An 18,191-nucleotide genomic window follows, 5' to 3' on the forward strand; every position below is an offset into this window, starting at 1 on the left:
CCTGTGAAATGTTAAGTAATAAACTGTGAGAATGGCTGGATATATGTCTGGATCATGAAGACTGCATAGAACCAGGTGGTGCCCTCAGGCTAGGCTGGCAGGGTCTGGTGGCGTGTCCTTCTCTGACTGTTCCCTGGGAAAAGGATGTCCCTCTTCTGTACCACCCCATTAGGACAGGTCAGCTCTTTTTTTTCCCCCCCTCCTAAGACAAATGCCCACCTGAAGAAGTATCTAAGGACTATGTCAAAATTCTGTAAGTGCTCCTTATTGGCCTTCCCTATTATTAGCATATCATCTAAATAAATGGCAACCTGGGTAGACCTTGGAAAATGTTCTGAAAGATTGCACCGGCTGACGATACCCCAGATGGCAGTCTCATACCCTATGAGTATTAACAGTAGCATACTTCTGGGAATCCTCATCTAACCGCAATTGCAAGCACACATGGCTCACATCCAGTGGAGCAAAATACTCTTTAAGCATGTCTGCCATTCCCTTATTTTCAAGTATGAGATGGTACCCTTTTATCTGTAAGCAATCCACTCTTTTGTTAATATTATTTTCTGGATCGACTTCTAAAATTTCATTTTCCTTTATTCTATTCCCAGATGTTCTGTTATGATGCATGTTGAAACTTCCCTTTCTCCTTCCCTCTATACCATGTATATTTCGTACAACATTCTTCAATATGATTCTCTCCTCATTTATTACACTCAACTTTTGATAAACTTTTTTTTGCTCTAAGTTCTTTATTCAACTGTGACTCAATTGGTAACATACTTAATTTTGAGGCACAAGATCAGGGGTTCAAGTTCCACTCAAGAAGTGGAGCATAAAAAAAGTGTGAAAAAGTCAAAAAGTCTAAAAATACTATATTTGAAAACATATTGTATTCACAAAAAGGTAGATGCAGTGACAGCTCAAACAGTTATACTTGGAGACATGGATGACTAAGGCTGGGAACTCAGTGTCCAAAAACATTCAATCTTTCAAAAGAACAAGGAAAATGGTAAAAGGTGGAGTGGTTTTTGTGAAAGATTAAATCAGTACAGGAGTGAAAATACAGTGATATTAGTACATGAAATCTAGATATGGAATCAGTCTGGGTAGAGCCAAGAAGTAACAAGGGGTGGAAATGTTGCTGGGAGTTGTCAATAAGGCTCCAGACAATAATGGTAAGATAGGGAGTGGCATTAAACTCAAAATTAGAGATGCAAACAACAAAGGTGTCACAATAATCATTGGTGATTTTAATATACATATAGACCAGGTAAACCACTTTAGTAATAATACTGCAGTGGATAAATTCCTGGAGTGAATACAAACTGGATTTTTGGACTGATGCATTGAGGAATCAAGGGGAGTGAACTTGGATCAAGCCATCCTAGATTTTGTTTCGTGCAATGGGAGGGGTGAGAGGTCCTTTTGGCAAAAATTATTAGAAAATGATAGAATTTTTTATTGAGATAGGAAGTGAGTCCAATTAAAGCAAAATAGAGTCATAGAGATGTACAGCATGGAAACAAACCCTTTGGTCCAACTCATCCATGCCGACCAAATATCCCAACCCAATCTAGTCCCATCTGCCAGCACCCGGCCCATATCCCTCCAAATCCTTCCTATTCATATATCCATCCAGATGCCTTTAAAATGTTGCAATATTACTAGTCTCCAACACTTCCTCTGGCAGCTCATTCCATACACGCACTACCCTCTGCATGAAAACATTGCCCCTTAGGTCTTTCCCCTTTCACCCTAAATCTATGCCCTCTAGTTCTGGACTCCCCACCCCAGGGAAAAGATTTTGTCAATTTATCCTATCCATGCCCTTCATGATTTTATAAACCTCTATAAGGTCACCCCTCACCATCCGATGCTTCATGGAAAACAGTCCCAGCCTGTTCAGCCTCTCCCTACAGCTCAAATTCTTCAACCCTGGCAGCATCCTTGTAAATCTTTTCAGAACCCTTTCAAGTTTCACAACATCGTTCCTTTAGGACAGAGACCAGAATTGCACGTAATATTCCAGAAGTGGTCTAACCAATGTCCTGTACAGTTGCAACATGACCTCCCAACTCCGATACTCAATACTCTGACCAAAAAAAGAAAGCATACCAAACACCTTCTTCACTATTCTATCTACTTGTGACTACTTTCAAGGAGCTATGAACCTGCACTCCAAGGTCTCTTTGTTCAGCAACACTCCCTAGAACCTGACCATTAAGTGTATAAGTCCTGCTAAAATTTGCTTTCCCAAAATGCAACTCACACTTATCTAAATTAAGCTCCATCTGCCACTCCTCAGCCCATTGGCCCATCTGATCAAGATCCCATTGTAATCTGGGTAACCTTGTTTATTGTTCACTACACCTCCAATTTTGGTGTCATCTGCAAACTTACTGACTATACCTCTTACGCTCACATCCAAATCATTTATATAAATGATGAATGTAGTGGACTCAACACCGATCCGTGTGGCACTCCACTGGTCACAGGCCTCTAGTCTGGAAAATAACCTTCCACCACCAGCTTCTGTCTTCTACCTTTGCGCTAGTTCCAAATCCAAATGACTAGTTCTCCCTGTATTCCACGAGATCTAACCTTGCTAACCAGTCTCCCATGGGGAACCTTGTAGAACGCCTTACTGAAGTCCATATAGATCACGTCTACTGCTCTGCCCTCATCAATCCTCTTTGTTACTTCTTCAAAAAACTCAACCAGGTTTGTGAGACATGATTTCCCATGTACAAAGCCATGTTGACTATCCCTAATCAGTCCATGCCTTTCCAAATACATGTACATCCTGTCCCTCAGGATTCCCTCCAACAACTTGCCCACCACCAACGTCAGGCTCACCAGTGTATAGATCCCTGGCTTTTCCTTACCACCCTTGTTAAATAGCGATACCACATTAGCCAACCTCCAGTCTTCCGTCACCTCAGCGGTGACTACCGACGATTCAAATATCTCAGCAAGGGGCCCAGAAATCACTTCTCTAGCTTCCCACAGAGTTCTAGGGTACACCTGATCAGGTCCTGGGGATTTATCCACTTTTGACTGAGTAATTTTATTGAAAGGCATGACAATGGACAGATAATAGTTAATATTTAATGAATGCATATATTAAAGCAGGTACACATTCCTTTTGGACAAAAGAACACAACAGGAAAGTGACCCAACTTTGGTTAACAAAAGGAATTAAGGATAGCATTAGATTTAAAGTGAAGTTGTATAAAGTTGCTTGAAAAGAAAAACAAGTCTGAGTACTGGAAACAATTTAGAATTCAGCAAAGGAGGAGAGATTATGTTGAAAGGGCTTGTATTCACTGGGATGTAGATGAATGAGAGGAGATCCAATTAAAACATATAACATTCTGTGAGGGCTACACAGACGTTATGCAGGGATGACCTTTCCCATTGCTGGTGGTGGTGGGCACAGAGCAAAGGATCATGATCTTAAGATAAGTAGTCGGCCATTTTAGGACTAAGGTAAAGAAATATTTCTTCCCTCAGAGGGGTTGGTGAACCTGTTGATTTCTCTGCCACAGAACGACAAGGAAACCAATTCACTGAACATATTTAATAAAGTAAAAGATAGATTTCTAGGGGATAAAGGAGTCAAAAGGTATGTGTTATGTGCTTTCAGAAGGTGGTTGAAAAAGAGTCAAATATGAAACTTGTGAAAATGTTTCTGTTTTAAAAAGAAAATGATCAATTTAACGAAATGGGATGCAAGCAGGAAATATAAACTTGGAATTTATAAATGCTCTTGAGTTTGACTGGATGTGGGTAGTAAGTTACCCGGGACGTCTTTTTCAAAGTAAAATCATGGAATGGTATAGCATAGTAGGAGGACATTTGGCTCTCTGTATCTGCACTGACTTACTGAAATAACTATCAATTTAGCTCCATTAATGCTGCCCTTTCATTTAAACATAAGCACAAGAGGATTAATATAAAGTTTGCTGTTGTTGCTAAATTAGGTGGCTTGGCAAACCGTGCAGAAAATAGAGGAGATTGCAGGAGGTCAAAGACAGTTGTTTCTAAACATATTATAGCTCTTAAATTTTTCACAATGCATACCGATAAGAAGCTTGCATTCTCCTGAATGCCACTTCTATGCATTTTTGCCTGTCAACATGAATTTAGAAATTGTCACTTCAGCTGTCTCTTTCAGTCAGCACATACCAGATGTGAAGGCAGTCAGTTCTCAGCACTTCCATTTAATAAGCTGACCAGGGGGTCCAAGGAGAAATATCTTTTTTTTCCCCTAACCAGGGCACAAGTAGGCACAACACATGAACTGGTACAGATTGCTCCCAATGGGTCAGGTTTCAAATGCGAAGGAACATTGCATTAACTCATTTTTAGCTCATTTACTTTTCAGAAGTAGTCTAGTCTATGGCATGAATTCACTTTCTAATGTTGCTTCACAATCAGCAAAGCATCAAGTAGTTATAAGAAGCCACAGGAATTTCTATGCAATTCACTGTTTGTGCCTGGTATTTTACATAACCGTACCTTACATCAGATGCGTTATTTTATTTGTGAAACAAAACTTTGTTCAGAGAAATAAAAATTATGTCATAAGAAATTAACCCTTGTGAAATGTGGAGCTAAGGCTGAACTTTCAGATTTGGGTGGCATGGTGGCTCAGGGGTTAGCACTGCTGCATCCCAGGACAAGAACCTGGCTTCGATTCCAGCCTCAGGTGACTGTCCATGTGGAGGGTGCACATTCTCGGCATGTCTGCATGGGTTCTTCCTGGTGCTCCGATTTCCTCCCACAGTCCAAAGATGCACAGGTTAGGTGGGTTAGCCATGTTGAATTGTCCGCAGTATCCAGGGATGTGTAGGTTAGGTGGATTAGTCATGGGAAATGCAGGTTTACAGGGATAGGGAGGGGGGTGGTTCTGAGTGGGATGCTCTTCGATGCTCTGAGTGTGGATTCAAAGGGCCAAAATGCCTGCTCCCATACTGCTCCCTGATTCCATTATCAAATGCCTAAGGAGCTTTGGGAACTTATCCCTCAATGGATAGAAAGTTGTAAGAATGTTTAGGGTGTAGGTTTGCTCGCTGAGCTGTAGGTTTGATATCCAGACGTTTCATTACCTGGCTAGGTAACATCAGCAGTGGCGACCTCCAAGCGAAGCGAAGCTGTTGTCTCCAGCTTTCTATTTATATCTTTCTCCTGGATGGGGTTCCTGGGGTTTGTGGTGATATCATTTCCTGTTCGTTTTCTGAGGGGTTGATGGATGGCATCTAGATCTATGTGCTTGTTTATGGAGTTGTGGTTGGAGTGCCAGGCCTCTAGGAATTCTCTGGCATGTCTTTGCTTAGCCTGTCCCAGGATAGAATGTAGATATGGATCATTTTTATTTCACACTGTTCCCCTCAAAAATTGTGATCTATTTCTAAAAACTGAAGAATGGCCAGTACACATTATCTACCTAGGCCTGACCAAAGTCAAGTGCAGTACTTGGGCAGTTTCAGAATGACATGGCTGTTCACAGTAAAGAAGGGAACATACACATAATCCCTAAGTAGTGCATAGCATTAACTAAAATTAGATTTCCTTTAAATCAACATTGTAAAATTTCAAATTTCTGATTAAAATGCTACAAGATCTTGGGTGCAGACAACAGCAGTCTATGCCATCAACAACATGTAGTCAATTTAATAAAGTTTTTGGATAATGCAAAAACTCTTTCTCAAAGATGTGAACACAGAAAAATCTATTTATAGGTGAAAACATTTTGGTACAGAGGCTTTGAAGGTCACATTTAAATAACATTGTTTTGACTTTCTAAAACCTTTAAATGTTTATAGCTGTAGTAATTGAGACTTCCTGCTAAAGAAACTGACTGTTATGCTTGTATACGCAGATTTGATCTGTCAAATTAAAATAGCATAGGGAAAAATGGGAACATAAGAATCTCTTAGAAGAATATTCACCAAGTACTTTCTCCGGATTAGTGATTTGGACCTGTACTTCAGTAGGCTGAAATCCAAGTTGAATTGACGACAATAGATGAATTACTTTCAGATGGAAGCCAAAAACATCCCTAAGGTGCAGAAGTTAATATTTGCTGACACTGCAAAGCTCTTGAAGCAATACATTTATTATTATATGACAAGCTATCTTGACGTCTTCCACTCTCTTGGCATTGAACATAGAAAGGTGTTGTGCAGGAACAGGCTTTTCAGTCCACCATGCCTGTGCCAACTATGATGCCATTTTAATCTAATTCCATCTGCCTGAACATAGTCTGTATCCTTTGATTCCCTGTTTGTTCATGTGTCTGTCCAAATACCTGTAAAATGTTACTATCTTATCTACTTCTAACCCCTTCCTTCACAGCACACTCGAGGAAACAAAGAAACGTAACCCAGTATGTCTTATGATGAGTTGAATTGAAAATGTTTTATCAAATCTAGATTGCTGCTTGGATGTCAGACTGCAACTGGACTGCTTGTGTAGGACAGCCTGCACACAGAAAAATCAACATACCACGAGGAACACACAAGATTGTATTTCAACTGCATTGCTGAATTTCCCAATTAGCAGACATTTCCTGCCACTAACTTACTCCAAGCAATTATTCAATATATGAAACCCTATTGTAGAACAGAGCAGCACTGTTCTAACAAGTACTGAATTGTCTGAAACCTATTTCTCTGCAACTAAATGGAATAAAGAAAATTTAGATCGTTCAAGTGTGTCTTGAAGAATAAAGATGAAACCATTTGAAAGGAAGCTTTTGTTTAAAGTATTTTTACTTTAGAGGCTACAATAAGTGACTTGTTTTGTATCATTGTCAAAAAGTGTGGTGCTAGAAAAGCACAGCCGGTCAGACAGCATCCGAGGAGCAGGATAGCTGATGTTTCAAGCATAAGCTCTTCACCAGGAATGAGGAGGTAGCCCAAGGAGGCTGAGAGATAAATGGGAGATGGATGGAGCTAGGGAGAAGGTAGCTGGGAATATGTTAGATAGATGAAGGTAGGGGGGGGATGATGCTGGTAGGTTGTAGTGGAGGATGGAGCGGATAGGTGGGCAAGAAGATGGACAGGTAGGACAGTTCAAGAGGGCGGTGCTGAGTTGGAGGGGTGGATCTGGGATAAGGTGGGGGGAGGGGAGATGAGGAAACTAGGGAAATCAACATTGATCTCGTGTGGTTGGAGGAGCCCAAGGTGGAAGATGAGACGTTCTTCCTCCAGGCATCAGGTGGCTAGAATCTGGCGGTGGAGGAGGTCCAGGACTTGCATGTCATTGGTGGAGTGGGAGGGAGAATTGAAGTGTTCGGCCACAAGGCGATGGGGTTGTTTATTGAGTGTGTCCCAGAGTTATTCTCTGAAGCATTCTGCAAGTTGGCATCCTGTCTCCCCAATGTAGGAAGACCACATCGGGAGCAATGGACACAGTACATGATGTGTGTAGAGGTCAGGAAAATCTCTGCCGGATGTGGAAGGATCATTTGGAGCCTTGGATTGAGGGAAGGCGGGAGGTGTGGGCGCAGGTTTTGCACCTCTTGCGGTGCAAGGGAAGGTGCCAAGAGTGGATGGTGGGATTTGTGGGGGGCATAGACCTAACAAAGGAGTCGTGGAGGGAATGGTCTCTGCGGAATGTGATGTGTTGTAACTGGAGGTTGATAGGGTGGAAGGTGAGGGCTGGTGGGGGGGGGGGTGTTCTGTCCTTGTTGCGATTTGAAGGGTGGGGTTCCAGGGAGGAGGTGAATGCGGGAAGTGGAGGAGATGCACTGGAGGGTGTCATCGACCACATGGGAGAGGAAACTGCATTCCTTGAAGAAGGAGGCCATCTGGTGTATTCTGTGGTGGAATTGGTCCTCCTGGGAGCAGATGCGGCAGAGATGGAGAAATTGGGATTAAGGGATAATGTTTTTACAGGAGGTAGGATGAGAGCAGGTGTAATCCAGGTAGCTGTGGGAGTTGGTGGATTTGAAGTTGATGTCTGTTTTGAGTCGGTCGCCGGAAATGGAGATGGAGAGGTCCAGGAAGGGGAAGGAGGTGTCTGAGATAGTCCAAGCGAACTTGAGGTGAGGGTGAAAGGTGTTTGTGAAGCTGATAAGCTGTTCAACCTCCTCGTGGGACCACGAGGTGGTGCCAATACAGTCATTGATGTAGCGGAGGAAAAGGTGAGGAATGGTGCTGATGTAGTTGCGGAAGATGGACTGTTCCACATACCCGAGGAAGAGGCAGGTATAGCTGGGGCCCATGCGGGTGCCCATGGCTATCCCTTTGGTCTGGAGGCAGTGGGAGGATTCAAAGGACAAATTGTTGAGGGTCAGGACTAGTTCAGCCAATCAAATGAGTGTGTCAGTGGAAGGGTTCTAGTGGGGTCGGTGGGAAAGGAAGAAATGGAGGGCTTGAAGGCCTTCATCATGGCGGATGGACATGTACAGGGACTGGATATCCACGGTGAAAATGACGCACAGGGGGCCAGGGAACCGAAAATCATGGAGTAGGTGGAGAGTATGGGTGGTGTCTTGAATGTATGTAGGGAGATCCTGGACAAAGGGGAACAGGACGGTGTCAAGTTATGCGGAGGTAAGTTCGGTGGGGCCGGAGCAGGCTAAGACAATGGGTCGACCGGGGCAGTCAGGTTTGTGCATTTTGAAGAAGAGGTAGAACCAGGTGGTGTTTGGTTCCAGGACATGAGGCTGGAGGGTGTTGGTGGGAAAACCCCTGAGCCGATGAGGTTGTGGATAGTCTGGTTGTGGATGGTTTGATGATGGGAGGTGAGGTCATAGTTGAGGGAGCAGCAGGAGGAGGTGTCTGCGAGTTGGCACCTGACTTCAGCAGTGTATCAGTCGGTGCACCAAACTATCACTCTGCCCCTCCTTGTCTGCTAGTTTGATGGTGAGGTTGGGGTTGGAGTTGGACCAGAGGGAGTGGAGGGCTGTGCGTTGTGATGGTGAGAGGTTGGAATGGGTGAGGGGGTGGAGAGGTTGAGGCGGTCAATGTCATAGCGGCAGTTGGAGATTAAGAGATTGAGGGTGAGTAACAGATCAGCACAGGGTGTCCAGGTTGATGGGGTGGGTTGGAGGTGGGAGAAGGGTCCTTGGAGGGTAGGCGGGAGTCCTGATGGAAAAAGTAAGCATGGAGGCGAAGGCAGCAAAAGCAAAGTTCGATGTTGCAACACGTGTTGAATTCATTGATCCGGGAGCGTAGAAGGTTGAAGGTGAGGCCTTTACTGAGGATCGATCATTCATCCTCAGTGAGGGGGAGGTCTAGGGAAGAATGGTTAAAAACATGCCAAGGCTGTAGGCTAGTACCTGGTGGTGGATTCAGGGGTGGTGGTTCCTGCAGTGATCACGGAGGCAGTTGTCCATGTGGCAATCATGGAGGCGGTATAGTCAGCGGTAGCTGTGGTCTGTGGAGTGTTGGGGGTGGAAGTGAAGTCATTGGTAGTTGTGGTGGTGGTAGCTGTAGCGGCCGTGTGGCTAATAGCATCCAAGTTCTTCCGGAGTCTGTGAGAAGGCTTTGGGATGATCGAGTAATCCCGAGTTTAGAGGTAAGTACATAAAAGTTTGGTGCACTTATGTTCCTTGATGTCTGATATGCTGGAGAAAAAGCATTTATTGTGTGTGTGGATTCTTCTAAGAATGAAGAACAGCAAACTCCTTTGGAGGTCTGTGAGAGAGCATGGCTGGGGTAGGACTGACTGCAGGGAGAGTAGGTGGCGGTGCATGGCTATGAGCCTCAAGCAGAGAATCTGGAGGGAGAACCATTTCTGGAGGCTTTGGATTTGCTGTAGATAGTGGTTGTCCTGGTCAGGTCCAAATTGTGATGGTCTGAGTTTGGAGTCCATTCAGTAGGCAGACACTGAGGAAGGAGACATGGCTGTGGTAGTGAGTCTGCTTCAGGACATGGCTGAAGAGCTTCAGGGCAGAGGAGACGCCCTGGGGGGAACAGTGAGAGAAAGAATCACTGAGATCCTTTTAAATGGAGGAGGAGAATCTTTGCAGTAAGGTTATAATCAACTAGGTGAAAGTGAGGACTGCAGATGCTGGAGATTGGAGTCAAAATGTGTGGTGCTGGAAAAGTACAGCCGATTAGGCAGCATCCGAGGAGCAGGAGAGTTGACAGTTTGAGCATAAGTTCTTCATCAGAAATGTGGGGGAGGCCCAAGGGGGCTGAGAGAAAAATGGGAAGGGGTAGGGCTGGGCGAAGACAGCTGGGAATGCGATAGGTAGATAAAGGTGGGGGTGATGGTGATAGGTCAGAGAGGAGGATGGAGTGAATAGGTGGGAAAGAAGATGAACAGGTCGGACAGTTCAAGAGGGTGGTGCCGAGTATCATTGCTTTGTATCATTGACAATTTTGAAAACATCTTGTAATATGAACAGCACAAATCTTATGCAAAATATTTTACATACATCGTTAAATAAAACATGATGGCCAAAATAAATGAAGTGTATAATGTCATTTGTTGCAATTATAGCTTAGCAAACAAAGTAAACACAGCACACAATTGACGAGAAAACAAGACCTTGGTTGGATCTCAGGCTACTGTGTTCAGTTTCAATCTCCTCACATATCTGGATCATATTGCAGCTTTGCAGAGGGTCTAGAGGAGGACCATAAGATTAATTCCCAGTTTAAATCATAATTATCTAGATTGGCTAAAAGAGGCCAAGCCTCTGAAGCAATGCAGTTTTAGAGTGATTTGAGTGATTTTTCTAAGAAGGGATTTGATTATATTGGCGTAGTATTTTGTTTAATTGGAGGTTAGGATGAAACCCGGGATATTCCTAAAGGATATACAAAGTCAGGCCGAATTGGATTCTTAGATTCCCTACAGTAAGGAAACAGGCGCTTCGACCCAAGGAGTCCAAACCGATCCTCTGAAGAGTAACCCACCAAGATCCATTCCCATAACCTATATTTACTCCAGACTAATGCACATAACACTATGGGCCATTTAGCATGGTCAATTCACCCTGACCTTTACATCTTTGGATTGTGGGAGGAAACCGGAGCACCCAGAGGAAACCCACGTAGACAAGGGAGAGTGTGCAAACTCCACACAGTCACTCAAGGCAGGGATCGAACCTGGGTTCTGGCGCTGTGAGCCATCGTGCCGCCCCGTTGCTAGCAGGTTCTTTTAGATCTCAAGTATAAGTTCCAGACATGTATAATGAATACTAATTCTTTGGGTATCTTCAAGCAACAGCTGGATCAAATTCTAATTGGGACAATGATCATTTCACACAGTATTTAGGTTACACTATAAAATTAATAAACTTAAGAGTGAGCTCCTGAATTGTAGTTTGATTGTCCAAATGAGCAGGAGAGAGATTTTCGACATTGTCCATTTAATTGATCTTGGTACTTTATCCAGTTTCTGACCTATCCCAGATTACACAGCTTCCAAGTAGGACAAGGTGTGCACAAGGTATCAAAACAACATGACACAAACTGAATGACTATGAGGTCATTCCATGTCTCCTATGACCTCCTGTAGTGCTATATTCTCCTAAGTTTCAATCATGCAGAAGTGGTTATGGAGAACAGAAAATACTGGTTAAACCTAAGTCATCAACAGTATAGTGTTTCACAAACAGCGTGCAAACTTCGAGAAATAAGAATGTAAAAATTGGAGCAGGAGTAAGAACCCCCTCAAGACTAGTCTTCATTCATTAAGATCATGCTGATCTACAACCTTAAATTTACTTATCCCATATGGTATCTATATCCTTTCAGTTCTTTAGATTTCAAAATCTATTGATTCCATTCTCAAATATGCTCAATGAGACTATTCCCCTACGCTTAGGTTCTTCAGCAAGGGAGATCCATCTCTCAGCATCAACCTGATCATGCCCCATCAGAAACTTGTATTTTAATGAAATTGCCTTTGATTTTTATAGATGCCAGAAAATACAGGCGTTTTCCACTCACGCTCTTTGAATGGGATAACCCTCTCAATCTAGGAATCAATTCAGTGGACTTGTGTTGCAATTTCTCTCAGGTGCAAACACTCCTTCTCAGATAAAGTGATCAAAACTGTTTGTCCTACTTCAGGTGCAGTCTCACCAAAGCCATGTGAAATTGCAGCAAAACTTCCTTACAATTCTAGGCCAAATTCCTCCAAAAAGACAACAGATCTTTTGCTTGCCAAATTGATTGGCATATCTTCATGCTAGCTTTGTGCTTCATGTACAAGGACACCTAAAGCCTAACACTTAAGAGATTTAGAAAATAGTTTACAAAATATTATGCATTTCTATTCTTCCTACCCAAGTGAGCATTCTTGCATTCAACACTTTTTTGGCTCCATATACCATTTCCATGCCCATTCATTTAAGCTATAATACATGAAATGACAAATGAGACAATTGTACATCAAGTTAATAAATCACCAGATCTGAAGCATCTGAGGATACTCAGCGAAGTAAGGGTGGAAGCTGCAGAGACGGTGCCATAATCTTCCAATCCTTGTTAGATACAGAAGTGGTGGCGGAGGACTAGACAACTGTTACCATGTTACAACCTTGTTCAAAAAAGAGTGCAAGGATAAAGACAGCAATGTTAGCCCAGTCAGATTAACCTCACCGGTAGGGAAGCTTTTAGAAATGATATACTGAGACAAATTAACAATCCCTTACATAAATGTAGATTAAATGAGGAAACCAGCATGGGTTTATTAAGACAAAGTATATTTAATTAATTTGATTGAATTTGTGATACATTCATAGAGAGGTTTAAGAAAAGCAAAGCAGTTGATGTGGTATAATGGTCTTTCAAAAATCAATTGATAAAGTAGCACATATCAGGGTTGTCAGTAAAGTTGAAGCCCATGAAATTGAAAGGACAGTGACAACAAGGAAACAAAATTAATTGAATAACAAGAAATAGATTAGGGAAACAGTTGCTTTTTAGACTAGAAGAAGGTATACAGCGAGGCTCTCCAGGGTCCATATTAAAATGCCTGCTTGTCTATTTGATTTGATTTGATTTGATTTATTATTGTCACATGCATCTAGAAAAGTGAAATTCTGTGTATGCAGTACAGGCAAATCATACCTTGCAAAATGCATTAGGGTAACAGAACAATGTTATAGTTGCAGAGAAGGTACGCAAAGAGCGAGAGCAACATTAAATTTAAAATTTGAGAGGTCCATGGCATCTATAGTAATGAACTAGACTTGAATTTGAAGGGCACAACTTCAAGATTTGCTCGTGGTCAAAAATTTAGAAACCTACTTTCTGTGATTATCTTTTCTTCTGTGTGGCTATGTGGACAAGTAATGGATTTTTGTTAAGATTATGTTCTGGGTGTAGCACATAACAAACTTTTATCCTCTTCTTTAAGCATGCCAGAAAGCCTTGTTTATGTCTGTTCTTAAAAGCTATATCACTCATTGTGTTAAAACTTACTTTTTTTTCAAAAGTACATCTTGTGGTCAGGAGATAGGAAAAAGGAGAAAGTATCTCATACTGGTCACTTGCTAATAAATCTTAGAAGTCAAATGACCATTAAATTGATCACCACTGAGTAAATCTGCACATGCATTAGATAAATCGATGTAGTGGATTATATATCCTTATATACTGTATTTAACAGTATGGAGAATCTGATTATAATGTGTTATCTGGACACTGTGCTTTGAGTTTCACATAGATTTAAAAGTTTTTATTTGTTTGAATGGCAGTTTCATGAACAAATAACAGGATTAAATGTCGTGAGGATAGTTTTGAATGTTTACTTTGAAATATTAATGTGCACTTGAGGTAAGAGAATGTTTTATTCAAGAGAAGATTGACTTAATTAATTTTATTTAATTTTCATGAGTTTAGATTAGATTAGTTTACTTACAGTGTGGAAACAGGCCCTTCGGCCCAACAAGTCCACACCGACCCACCGAAGCGCAACCCTATTTCCCTACATTTACCCCTTCACCTAACACTACGGGCAATTTAGCATGGCCAATTCACCTAACCTGCACATTTTTGGATTGTGGGAGGAAACCGGAGCACCCGGAGGAAACCCACGCAGACACAGGGAAATGTGCAAACTCCACACAGTCAGTTGCCTGAGGCAGGAATTGAACCCGGGTCTCTGGCTCTGTGAGGCAGCAGTGCTAACCACTGTGCCACCATGCTGTCCATAAACGCATTTGAAATATATTCTTTGAAATGCATTTTCTGGAAATGGTCCAACTCGAGCTTTCTGCTTGAAGGGGAAATCTGCCCTGTGTCTGAAATTTTGTTTCAAAATTCCTGGACATGAAGACTACAGGTCTACACTGGACTGCACTGTAAAAAATCAGCTGCTAGATCCTTATCTGCCATTTTGCTGTTCAAATTTTACAGTAATTATCATCATTTTCAGTCCTTCCCACACTGCAGCAATTCCCTGCTGAGCTAATAACTGATCATTACTTCTCATGTTGTTTCAGCTTCAGTAACACTAGTTCTGACCAGAGTTTCAGTTTCCTGGATGAAAGGAAAATTTCTGGATTTAATGGTTACCCCCAACTTCACTGTTTTTCTTCCCTGGAATCAATTCTGCACACCTCCTTCCTCTTAATTCTCACAGAAATATTCTCCAATACCCTATCTCCAAACAACATCTGAACTTAATTCACAAAAAAGAAAAAATAAATTAGGAATAACACAGAAGAGGCATTTAGCTTAACATTGCTGTGATTCTTAAAAAAATACGAAGCAGGCGGAACAGTAGCACAGTGGTTAGCACTGCTGCCTCACAGAGCCAGAGACCCGTGTCCAATTCCCACCTCAGGCAACTGACTGTGTGGAGTTTGCACATTCTCCCTGTGTCTGTGTGGGTGTCCTCCTGGTGCTCTGGTTTCCTCCCACAGTCCAAAAATGGGCAGGTTAGGTGAATTGGCCATGCTAAATTGCCCATAGTGTTAGGTAAGGGGTAAATGTAGGGAAATGGGTCTGGGTGGGTTGCTCATCAGAGGGTCGGTGTGGACTTGTTGGGCCGAAGGGCCTGTTTCCACACTGTAAGTAATCTAATCTAAACTCATGAAATAAGTTGCATTTAAATGGCGCATTTAATATCATGAAGATTTCTAAGATACTTTACAGAAGAGCAATCAGATAAAAATTGAGTGTGGAGAAAGTGAGGACTGCAGATGCTGGAGATCCAAGTCGAGAGTGTGGTGCTGGAAAAGCACAGCAGGTCAGGCAGCATCTGAGGAGCAGAAGAATCAACGGTCCAGGCATAAGCCCTTCATCAGGCTTTCAGCCTGATTGAGTATGAATCCTTTGAGCCTGAAGAATTGAGTATAGGTTGGGATACAGGCAGCAGAGTTTTTTTTCATGTGATGAGAGCATCATTGTCAAGGCCAGCAATTCTTGCCTATCTCTAATTGCCTGTGAACTGAGTGGCTTGTAGGACCATTAGAGATAGTAAATAAGATACAACCACAATGCTGTCAATCTGGAATCAGGTATAGAGGGAAGTGATCGCTGAGCCCCTTGCTGAGATATTTCTTTCATCAATTGTCACGGGTGGGGTGCCAGAAAACTGGAGGTAGGCTAATGTGGTATCACAATTTAAGAAAGGTGGTAAGGACAAGCCAGCGAAATACAGACCAGTGAGCTTGACGTCAGGGGTGGGCAAGTTGTTGGAGGGAATCCTGAGGGACAGGATGTACATATATTTGGAAAGGCAAGGGATAGTCAACATGGCTTTGTGTGTGGGAAATCATGTCTCACTAACTTGACTGAGTTTTGTTCAGAAGTAACAAAGAGGATTGATGAGAGATGAGCAGTGGACGTGATCTATATGGATTTCAGTAAGGCGTTTGACGAGGTTCCCCATGGGAGACTGATTAGCAAGGTTAGATTTCATGGAATACAGGGAGAGCTCGCCATTTGGATACAGAACTGGCTCAAAGGTAGAAGACAGAGGGTGGTGGTGGATAGTTGTTTTTCAGACTGGAGACCTGTGACCAGTGGAGTGCCACAAGATTGGTGCTGGGTCCACTACTTTTTGTCATTCATATAAATGATTTGGATGTGAACAGAAGAGGTACAGTTAGTAAGTTTGCAGATGACACCAAAATTGGAGGTTTGGTGGACAGCGAAGAAGGTTACCTCAGATTACAACAGGATATTGATCAGATGGGCTAATGGGCTGAGGAGTGGGAAATGCAGTTTAATTTCGATAAATGCAAGGTGCTGCATTTTGAGAAAGCAAATCTTAGCAGGACTTATACACTGAATGGTAAGGTCGTCGGGAGTGTTGCTCAACAAAGAGACCTTGGAGTGCAGGTTAATAGGTCCTTGAAAGTGGAGTCGCAGGTAGATAGGATAATGAAGAAGGCATCTGGCATGCTTTCCTTTTGGTCAGAGTATTGAGTATAGGAGTTGGGAGATCACGTTGCAGCTGTACAGGATATTGGTTAAGTCACATTTGGAATATTGCGTGCAATTCTGGTCTCCTTCCTATCAGAAGGATGTTGTCAAACTTAAAGGGTTCAGAAAAGATTTACAAGGATGTTGCCAGGTTGGAAGATTTGAATTATAGGGAGAAGTTGAATACACTGGGGCTGTTTTGCCTGCAGTGTCGTCGGCTGAGTGGTGACCATATAAATTTTCTCAAATCCTGAAGGGCAAGGATAGGATAAATAGACAAAGTATTTTCCCTGGGGTGGGGGATTCCATAACAAGAGGGCATAGGTTTAGGATGAGAGGGTAAAGATGTGAAAGAGATCTAAGGGGCAACTTTTCACACAGAGGGAGGTACATGTATGGAATGAGCTGCCAGAGGACATGGTGGAGGTTGATACAACTGCAACATTTAAAAGGCATCTGGATGGGTATATGAATAGGAAGGGTTTGGTGGGATATGGGCCGGGTGCTGGCAAGTGAGTCTAGATTGGGTTTGGATATCTGGTCGGCATGGACGGGTTGGACTGAAGGGTCTGTTTCCATGCTCTACATCTCTATATGTCAGACTAGGTAGTGGCAGAATTCCTTCCCTTAAAGGGACATGATTGAACTAGATGGGGCATGGATAGTGGATAATTGAGGATAGTTGTCATAGTAGCCATCAGTGAGTCAAGTTCAATATTCCAGATTTTATTAATTGAATTTGAATTTTAGCAGTTGCCATTGCTGATGCTGAAGTTGAACCAGTTTTCCCAAAGCATTGCCCTGGCCTCTGGATTACTGATCCAGCAATATTACCATTACACCACCATCTCCCCAACAGGAAGACAGGCTGATTGAGTCTGATGATGCAATACAATGGATGATATCAGCAAATGGATTTAGTCAGAAGCGGAGGCTAGTCATATAATTGAGTCTGATAATATGTGGTCTTTGTGATGGAGATGATGTAGGATTGGAAACTCAGCTCATTGTTAAATAGGACACCAAATAACCCTAGTACAGTATGTAGCAGCAGTCAGGGAGGGGCTGGAGTTGATAGTTAGGAAACTAAGTTTGTAGAGGGGCCTTCTTAATGTTAATTGGTGAAGGTTGCTGCAGGCAAGCAGCCTGACAACACAGAGGTAATGTTGAAAGAAAGCCTGGTGAGCTAGATTTGATTGTCATTAACATTAATGAGAATACTGAGGTCTTCAGATGATTTCTCAAGGGACAGCACAAAATAAGAAATTAAAACGGGCCTATGGAAAGATTCCTGAGGGACCCCAAGGGCAATGATCTTCCTGAGCTTTGAATCCTTGTTTGGCTCATCATCTCACACAGTGCTCACTTCCAGGTATCCCTCCTCCTCTTCTCCCACTGCTCCTCCAATCACAGCTCCGCTTTATCCTGCTCTCGCTTGTTCTCTTTGCTTTTGTAGGTGGGCTTTGCTGCTCAGCCTGCATGAGCAGTCTTTTACTCCCACAATGTGCAGTATATTCCTGATTGCTGGATTTGAAAACTGTTCAAGAGTTTGAGCTCTGGGTCAGGAAATAATATTTTCACATAAAAATAAAGAAATGAATGACAACTCCTTTGAAATTTAACATGATCCTAGACCAAAACAAAATATCAATAAGATAATACAGTCACATTCAGAATATAAAGTTTGCATTTGATAGGTTAGCATGAAAATCACAAACATGGAAATTTGTATTTTAAAGTGACTTGCAGTGTGTTATTATTGTTATAATAGTGTTATAATACAGTTCCAGCTAAACTTTCCAAAATCCCCTGGTGACAGAAGGCTCTGTGTAGCTCCCCACC

General features: G+C 42.4%; 1 protein-coding gene across 1 annotated transcript in view; it reads right to left on the reverse strand.

Annotated features, from left to right (window-relative positions):
- Positions 1–18,191, reverse strand: part of LOC122563201 (mitogen-activated protein kinase 13-like) — a 72,935-nt gene that overhangs the window by 53,188 nt on the left and 1,556 nt on the right. The window lies entirely within an intron of this gene.

The sequence above is a fragment of the Chiloscyllium plagiosum genome, unplaced genomic scaffold (assembly GCF_037043375.1).
Source record: "Chiloscyllium plagiosum isolate Xiang-an unplaced genomic scaffold, Cpla_swu_hap1 HiC_scaffold_26, whole genome shotgun sequence".
Taxonomy (NCBI): domain Eukaryota; kingdom Metazoa; phylum Chordata; class Chondrichthyes; order Orectolobiformes; family Hemiscylliidae; genus Chiloscyllium; species Chiloscyllium plagiosum.